General features: G+C 39.6%; 1 long non-coding RNA gene across 1 annotated transcript; it reads right to left on the bottom strand.

Annotated features, from left to right (window-relative positions):
- Positions 1–6816: 6816 nt before the first annotated feature.
- On the bottom strand, positions 6817–7430 carry LOC124381654. The gene is made up of 4 exons (XR_006924902.1): positions 7332–7430; positions 7185–7261; positions 7056–7100; positions 6817–6955 (listed from the first exon to the last, which is right to left on the bottom strand). It is a non-coding gene; the product is annotated as an uncharacterized LOC124381654 (long non-coding RNA).
- Between the last annotated feature and the right edge of the window lie 1769 nt (positions 7431–9199).

Genomic DNA, 9199 nt, shown 5'->3' with positions numbered 1-9199 from the left:
ACAAGACTGTGAAATACTGGGAGAAACAAATGGCACTGCACATCACATCTGTGAAATGTAGTGAGATGTAGTAAGATGTCTATTATATTACTCAACCAAAACTAATTGTCATCAAACTACCGTATTTTTCGGACTATAAGCCACTACTTTTTTCCCCACGTTTTGAACCCCGCGGCTTAAACAACGGAACGGCGAATTTATTAATTTTCCCTGAGTTTTTCCTGTTTTTTACAAACTTTAAGCCAAAAAACTGAGCCCCATAACATAAGACCAATTAAATTTCCAAACGGAAATGAAAAAAACGCACCTCACCTGTGTTCTGAGCTGCACGGCATCGGGAGAAAAACTTCCACAGGTGTTGATTTTTAAACGCACGACGATGCCAAAAGATAAACTCCCAGAGAGAAATAGTTGTGAAAGGAAGGAGGAAGACAGTGAACAATGACTTTCTTGGTCGGCTACTGTTTAGATACAAGCCGTTGTAGCGCATTGAGTCTGGGTGAAGGGAGAGCTTGCTAACTCCAGTTACAACAGAAATCATATAAGCACAGACAGGTTTCCAAAACTTGTGCTTTTTTATTTTTCTTGGCAACAGTGTTACGGGTTAGTCAAAGAAACTTAGAACTAAGCATCAGAAAATAATAAGGACATATTCCTCGGTCTTACACACACGCAGTAATACCGGAAAATGCGGCGGCAGGTTATTCCCAAAATACCGCTCTGCTCTTAAAGGAGCCACAACATATTTCACCCGTTACACCGTGTAACAGACACTGTCTTTCATTAAAGCGTGAGTAAAGTTCATTAGTTTCAGTGTAGGCTTATAGACAGGTGCGGCTTATTGATGTTCAAAATAAAAATCTTTGTCAGATTCAGTGGGTGCGGCTTATATATGGGTGCGGTTACATAAATTACGGTACACTGACTGGTTGAAATATTTCTTTGCAAATGATATTTAAAAAATCTATTCTGAATTCCGAAGAATTTTTTGTTTTGTTTCTGTTGTTGTTTAATTAATGCAGTATCCACGACATGAGTCTCGAATTTAAAATCACGTTGTTGATTTATATTAATTGTTCACATCTTATACACAGGTCCCCTGCTGGTCTAGTGGTTACGATGCAGCGCTCTCACCGCTGCGACCCGGGTTCGATTCCCGTTCAGGGAACCATCCCCAGCCACTCTCAGTGCCGGTCCCAAGCCCGGATAAATTGGGGAGGGTTGCGTTAGGAAGGGCATCCAGCGTAAAAAAAAAAAAAAACATGTGCCAAATCAAAACATGCGGAGGATCCGCTGTGGCGACCCCTAACGGGAGAAGCCGAAAGAAAGTTCACATCTTATACACACATTTGAACTCAACATAGATTTTTGATGTTGTGGTGTAATCTGTAATAGTCTTTGACTCAAAAGATCATACACAGCCCAGACACAGTTGTGCTTATCATGGTCTTTATTTTAAAGAGCTACCAATTATAAGACACAGCATTACATTTATTGTGAGTCAAATAATTATCCTGTTGTATTGTTAGGGGCAGGAATCAGGCGTGCCAGCAGCAGGGGCAGAATAAGATTCATCAGGTCATTCTCGCCATTGGAGTTGGGGTAAGTGTTTGGATACCATGATCTTCCTCTGAAGATCTAGAAGTTAACAGATAACAGTAAAGCATATTAATTACATATACAGCAAGTTTTAACACCTCTGTTTTGTTGGCGTTTGTAATGTGAAATGTCAAACCAAGATAAATGAGGTGAGATATTTTCCCACTTAGAGACTTTTTATAATGTTAAAGGAGCAGCAGAAATATGGGGCGTGAAGGTCACTTCCTGAATCATCAGCATTCTTCATATGTCTGCGATATGAGGTAGGTTGGCTAAAGAAAGAAAACTCTTCCTCAAGCCTGCTTATATCACCCAAAGCATGTGGTGCTAATGTCTGTTTATTATTGCCATTATTGTCAGCCACTATTGCAAAAGTGTTTGACCACTATCAAGGAGCTGATCACCCAAAGAAGACCGAAGATAGCCATAAAAAAGCAGGGTGGGGGCAGCATTATGCTGTGAGGCTGTTACCGACCTCTCCGCTGGACGAGCGCTTCTCTCGTTCATGTTCATCTTCCACCTATGAAATGAATATTAATGGCATCAGTATTTGCATAATATCTCAGAATCTCAGGAATAAGAAGAAAAAAATCATATTTCAAATTATTATTATTTTTTTTCAAATTCTTTGGGTTTTTTTGCATGGCATTCTATAATTCTTAAATGTATAATCATCTACCAACCCTGCATTCTTTCTTTTATCGAACAAAATAAATGACCCGTTCCACAAAGTTCAGTACTTACAGGAACAGCAAAGGAGAGTGCAATAAAGCACACAGCCATCAACACCAACACGATCTTCATGATGATCCAGATGAAGCAGATATGTGTATTCTTACGTTCGCAGTAGAGTATGTGCGCTCTTCACACCAATCCCTTTTATACTCATTTTCAGCCATGATTGACCAATGAAAAACAATTCATGGTCCAATTACACAGCATGTGAAATGGGTGTAGCATACATTGCTGGTGTGGTTCTGTTTCGTTCTTTCTGAGGGAATGTTATTAGGATCATTGTGAAACTGGAAATCTTGCCTTTAATCTTTTCTTTAAGCACATTATGACATTGTGGTAGTGATGAGATGATCGTATACGCCTTAACGTTTATTTTCTTATCAGATTTTAAAATCAAATCTGTGCTCACGACTTGTTATTCAAATCGGTTCACCAAATATTTCCAGTTCACCCACACTACACTCTTGGACACGACTCTTGGGCCACATAAACCCACCAACTGACTCAGGTCAACTGCTTGCAGATTCAAAGAAGTCAGCAGCATGTGTATTGGTTAGGTGGAGCATTCTGGCCATGATTTGTTGAAGCAACAGAAAGCTGAAAAACTTGTGGAACCCAAATGTAATTTTTTTCTACACTCCTCAGGTACAGGTAATTAATATGGAGTAGTGTTTCTGTGGGGTTCTATGAGCTCCAATAAATCTGGGTAGAAACACCAGATTTTTTCTTGCACCCAGATCTAAAATAAGATCCTTAGAAATTAGATTGTAGTAACAGAGCTTCATTATTATCGATTGTTTTTTTATGGTGAGGGTTTATCACTAGAGGAATACATCCTGATATTTACAGTCTTTTACATCATGCACTTGGCAGCTAATGTTTAGTTCCAAATTTCTTAAAATAAAAATAACTAGTCTGCACTTACAACTCTAATTAGTAGCATGTACTCCCAAACCATCAGAAATGAGGTTTTGTGAACTGAGCTGGATAGTTCCTCTCCTCTTTAGTCTGGAGGACCATGTCCATGATTTACAAAAAGAAATTACAATTTCAAATCGTCTGACCAGAGAACAGTTTTCCACTTTTTACACCGTTTTTGGATCATGTTCACGCATGCCTTCTTCTTTGCATGATAGAGATTTAGCCTACCTTTCCTGAACTAATCACATACTTTTTCCAGACTTTGTTTTTGCTTTATCCCAAAGTTTTTGAGACGTGTTGCAGCCATCAAATTTGAAATGACCTTACTTTTTTCTTAAAATGGTACATTTCCTCAGTTTTAGTGTTTTCAATGTTTTATTTGGAATAAAATATGGACTTATGTGATTTGCAAATCGTTGCATTCTGGGTTTTTTTTTTTTTACATTTTACCCAGCATCCCATTTTGCATGGAGCTCAGGGATATCAAATCCCTGAAATCATCCTGAGAATCAGAATAAAACCAATAAAACCATTACTGACCACATCATGCATATAAGTAGGTTACAGAAATGTGTTTAATTGTAAGAAATGACAAAGAAATGTTTGAGTACTTCATACATTTTGGAATTGTCAATATAATATTGTCTTATTTGCCTCCAGCAGGAGGTGCAGGAGCAGGTGCTGGGGTAGGAAGGAGTAGTAGGAGGGGCAGTAGAGTTTGAAGAAGATTGTTGTTATTGTTGTTGTTGAAGTAGTAAGGATAGTAGGACGGCATGAATCGTCCTCCATACCCCTGGGAAAGACAGAGGTATAGTGTTATTAAAGTCATTGCAGATGAAATAGTGTGGTCATGCAGATGATTTACTTAAACATGTTACAGACCTCGCCGCTGGACGAACGCTTCTCTCGCTCCAGCTCTTCATCAACCTGTAATAAAAAACAATTTCTTGCAGTGCAAAAGTTTGGACCGAACTTAAACAAAGAGAAGAATGTATGAGAATTCACCTGAGTGGCACAGACAAGCCCGATAAGGCACACTGCAATGATCACGATCTTCATGCTTCCCCCTGCGACCTCTAAAAAAAAAAAAAAAACAGTTTGTTGAACATCTCTTAAATGCAGAAGCTCCTACAGAGCAGACACCATCTTACCTTCAAAACCAGCCGAAAAAGATTTGAGTAGAAGACTTTGGGAATGTGTTCGCATTGTACGAGGAGCTCCTTTATAAAGGCATTTACAGCCCAAAAATGACCAATCAGTGACCGTGTGACTTTATTTGGAAACATGCAAAATTCAAAAACATGCCATGATTCATGAAGTCAGCTTTTTGTGTTTGGGTGAAATTTGGTCACACCTGAGCAAAACAAGTCATTGTGAAACACAAAGAATATGTATATATTTATGTATATATATGTGTGTGTGTGTGTGTGTGTGTGTGTGTGTGTGTGTGTGTGTGTATAAAATCATATATACAGCTTCATCAGTGCTAATGACACATTATAATTAGCATTCATAACATCTCGTTTTAATCAGATGCAACCCAAATTCATCCAAACACATTTGCTGTCAAGCTGAAAGCATGAATCACTCCATGTTCTGAAACTGATTTATGTTAAATAACTTAAATAAGTAAATAATGTTTCATCCCAATTTATCCCAAAGTTGTTCACCAGGGTTGGAGCTGAGCAGAGATCTTCCAGTACAATGTATGGAAAGCGTCCGGAACAGGTTTGGATCTCCTAGTTCAAGTGAAGGGAAAATATTCATGCTTCTGCATTCAAAGACATCCGATAAAATTGTTGTACAATTTAAGGAAGAACCACAAAAGTCAGTTTTCCAGTACTTCTGGCCACTTTGCTGCTGATATAATAGGAAAAAGGAAATCGTTTAAACAAGGAGATTCATCACTTTATTTTGTCATACGCTATGCTGTTCTATCTGTAACAGATTGGCCAGAACAATCACTGGATGGAACCCTCTGCTGTGCGATCAGCCTGACCAGGTGGTATGGAAAAGTTCTCTTCGAACCAGTCCAGCCTTTGTGAGGTGTTTCAGGTTGGATAAAGTAAAATTGGCGCAGGTTCCTAATGTTACTACGAATCCATGATCTTGTCTAATCATAAAAAACAGTTATTTTACTCAGTGGTTAAAGCTGTGGGTTACTGATCAGAGTGTCAGGGGTTCAAGCCCTGGTATTACAAAGTTGCCATTCTTGGGGCCTCTGAGAAATTCCCTTAATCCTTATTTCTGTATCATGGCTGACCTCGTGCTCTGACTCCAAATATGCAAAGAATAATTTCACTGTGCTGTAAAAAGCCCATGTGAGAATCCTAAACTCTTATAAACTACACTCTGGAGAACAGAAGTTTAAGGGCCTTGCTTAAGGGACCGAAGAGTTGCAGCTTTGCGATACTGGAGCTTGAAATCATGACCCCCTGATCAGTAACCCAGAGCCTTAACCACTGAGCTCCCACTTCCTGATAAAATACAAAGTATTGGAGTTGTGAATATACAGTATTGAGTTTGTTGCCTTGTTCTTATTGCAGTACAAAGTGTAAATGTCTGTGCCTGGATTTATAGAGATCAAGAACATTTCAAGTAACTCCATTTCAAAATAAGGCGCAGCTCGTTTGGAGCTTAAATCTCAGGAAGGTGTATGAGTGTTTTCTGTGCAGGCTCCTCTACCTCCCTAAGCCAGGGATATAAATTCGGATTACTCTGCGGCGCTTGCGAGTACAATGGGCCGGGGTGAACCGGGTTTAACCTGCCCTATGTGCATATATATTCTTATTTGAACACAATTCCAAAGTAGGCAGGTTATTTTAGTTCATTCATGGGGAATTTTATTTCTGATAATAAAGCAAAGAAAACATATACGTATCGGGACACCTGGTCCTGGTTTTGAACTTGACATTGACTCGGTCACATGTGGTGTTCTGCTAGTTTAAGTCCATTCTTACACTCAGGCTTGACTCAGACTCTGGTGCCTCAGGTCATGGTGTTGATGAAGGTGCTCTTGAACACAACACTTCTGATTCCATCAACAAACTGACAGCTTGAGTGCCAAAAGTCTGTAAGGCTGTAATTGGGGCAAATTGAGAACTCACGGTCCATTTTTCCAGCCATATGTGCTTCTTTCTTAAAAAGTGTGAGACAATGAACTGTATTTGGACGAAATTTTCCCTTCACCTGAGACCTGTTCCAACCTGACCCAAAGTGCACAAAGCCAGCCCCATGAAGATCTGCTTTCCATGGGTTGGAAGATGATAAAGATCTCCTGCTATAGAGCTCCAACCCTATTGAACACCTTTGGGATGAATGTAAACGCTGACTGCACCCCAACCCATCATGATATCAAAGACTGACTAAAATCTGAGATCAGAGATTATGCTAATTAGTTATATATAAAAAAGAAAGTTATAAATATTAAAAGAAATAAATATAAAGATTGAGTTGAGGACGGTGTTCAGTATTCGATTTCGGTACAAAATGAGACGCATTTTACACAAGAGTGCAGTTCAAGTCAAATCGTTTTATTTGCTTTCAAGAAATGCATCATTGCAACGCTTCGCTTCTCTTATTTGCCAGCAGGGGGTGCAGGGGCGGGTGCAGGGGGGTTGAGTAGACGCAGTAGCAGGAAGGGCATTAGAGAGTTGAACATGTTGTTGTTGTTGTCGTAGTTGTTGTAGCCTCCGAGGTACTGAAAACGTATACGTGCTCAAAGTTAGAGATTTAAATAGAAATCATTTTGAATCGATTACTATTTGTCTGTGGAAATCTGAAGGAACCAGGTTACGTACCCAATGGCTGTTTGAGCGCTTCTCGATCTGGTGCTCATCATCTATCTGCAATCACAATCACAGTTTTAGTGTGAGAGTTATCTTTCCTACCTGAACAGAGAGAAGCTATGTGGGCTAATCGGCACTCACAGGGACGGCACAGACGAGTCCGATCAGACACACGGCGATAAACACGACCTTCATGGTTCCTCTGCGATCTTCGACAGCTACAGTCGCAAAACAGAAGTTAGCACAGTTAGTTTACCAGCAGAAAATGCAGTTTGCTAATCATCTCACCTTTCAAGGCAGTTCGAAAAGTAGGAAGGATCTCGATGTCAGGCAGCTCGAAGACCCGATTTATAAAGAGCGTTTTTCCTCAGGAGAGGCCAATCAGCGCCGGGGGAAATACAAACTATTCGCTTGGCACGCAATCACCTGAGCATCGCTCCGAATTTGGCAACAGTGTAAAGGAAATGTTTGCAGTGCTGAGTTTGAGATGCACCTGAGCAACACAAGTCGTTGTGAAACGTTTTGAAATCGCATCAGACAGGAAGAAGATGGATGCAAAGGTTATCTGGTGTATTGGCAAAGAGGTTGTAGAGCACTCATGAGGAACGACCCAGTCTCATCATGGGCTTCTCGACTCCAAAACCCACCGCTGGGCTTCGGTTATCACGGCCTTGTACACCGCAAAAACTCCTCATTTAGTCAGGACTTACATCCTTATTTCTAGAGATAAAAATCTTATTGATCTTATTTTAGAAATAAAAACTATTCAAAAGCAAATTGTGTACGATTATTAGGATTTTTGTTATTTTTATTTCCATCAGTTGAGGCCTTGATCACACTTAGGACTGAGCACTAAGAGGAATTCTCTTGTTCTGGTTTTCAGATCTTTTCACACAAATTACAAAAAGCAAACTTAAAATCAATAAATAAAAAATAAACAAGCAAGTTTTAAGTTGATCAGATTAATTTGGCTGCTTGAAACGAGCGCTTTAATGTTTATTTAAAGACGTTTTGTTCTTTTCTAAAGAATCGATATTAGTTTTCTTATTTCACAAAATTCAATTCAATTCAATTCATTTTTATTTGTATAGCGCTTTTAACAATGAACATTGTCTCAAAGCAGCTTTACACAGATAATGTGGTGATTAAACGTAAATATGTTCTTTGTAAGTAAGTTTGTCCCTGATGAGCAACTGTGGCAAGGAAAAACTCCCCGGGATGGCACAAGGAAGAAACCTTGAGAGGAACCAGACTCAAGAGGGAACCCATCCTCATCTGGGTTGCACCAAATGTCCATTTGAAGCAGATATACGAAGTTGCGGGGTACAGTGATGACGATCAGAAGCAAACTGCACTCCCGGGTCAGTGCAGCAGACCGCCAAAACCAACTACAGTCCAATCCGTCCTCAAAAGCACCCGTTCTACTCCGGAATTATATGGAACCACCCAAGGTGGTTGATGAGATACCGTCCCAAGCTGCACAGAAGTGTGAAGATCCACGGAGGGGAGAGGGGCAGGAACAGTGGTCACTGGAACCTCAGGAGCATGTTTAACTAGACCGAGAGAGAGAGAGAGAGAGAGAGAGAGAAGGATATGGATTATTAAGTGTCCCTATTGGTGTATGAAAGTTAATGTCACTGTGCAGTTTGGACTCCGGCAAAATCATAGCAAGTGTAATTATCTCGCTGCACTGGACGATCTTTTGACTTGTTTCTAGTCTGTATCTTCTTAAATCATGCTTTTATTTATTATTTCTATTTAGACAGTTTTGTTTTTCTTGATGTAGGATTGTCAAGACTGAGTCAAGATCAAGATCGAGAAACAAAGCTATCGAACCTGTTAATGAAAAGAAAAGAAAAAAGAAAAAACAACACAAACATCCTGACAATCGTTTAATCGAGAGCAAGACCATGCTAATCAAAACCAACGTGCAAAACTGAGACAAGTCCAACTCAATACAGAACACAGTCTGAGATTGGATACTCTGAAAAGTGTGTAACTCTCTATCTGAACATTCAAAGATTTGTTCGGTAAAAGGAGATCTTCAGAGTGTTTCATTACTGAGATTGTTGCATAGAAACAAAAGGGACATCTCTGGAAAACCTTAAAAGTCTCAGTGTCTTCAGTAATGAGCCTAAGATCAACCTACATTGAAT

This window comes from Silurus meridionalis, chromosome 28, assembly GCF_014805685.1.
Source record: "Silurus meridionalis isolate SWU-2019-XX chromosome 28, ASM1480568v1, whole genome shotgun sequence".
NCBI classification, from domain to species: Eukaryota; Metazoa; Chordata; class Actinopteri; order Siluriformes; family Siluridae; genus Silurus; species Silurus meridionalis.
The sequence above is the reverse complement of the archived record's forward strand: the minus strand, read 5'-3'. Positions and strand labels throughout refer to the sequence as shown.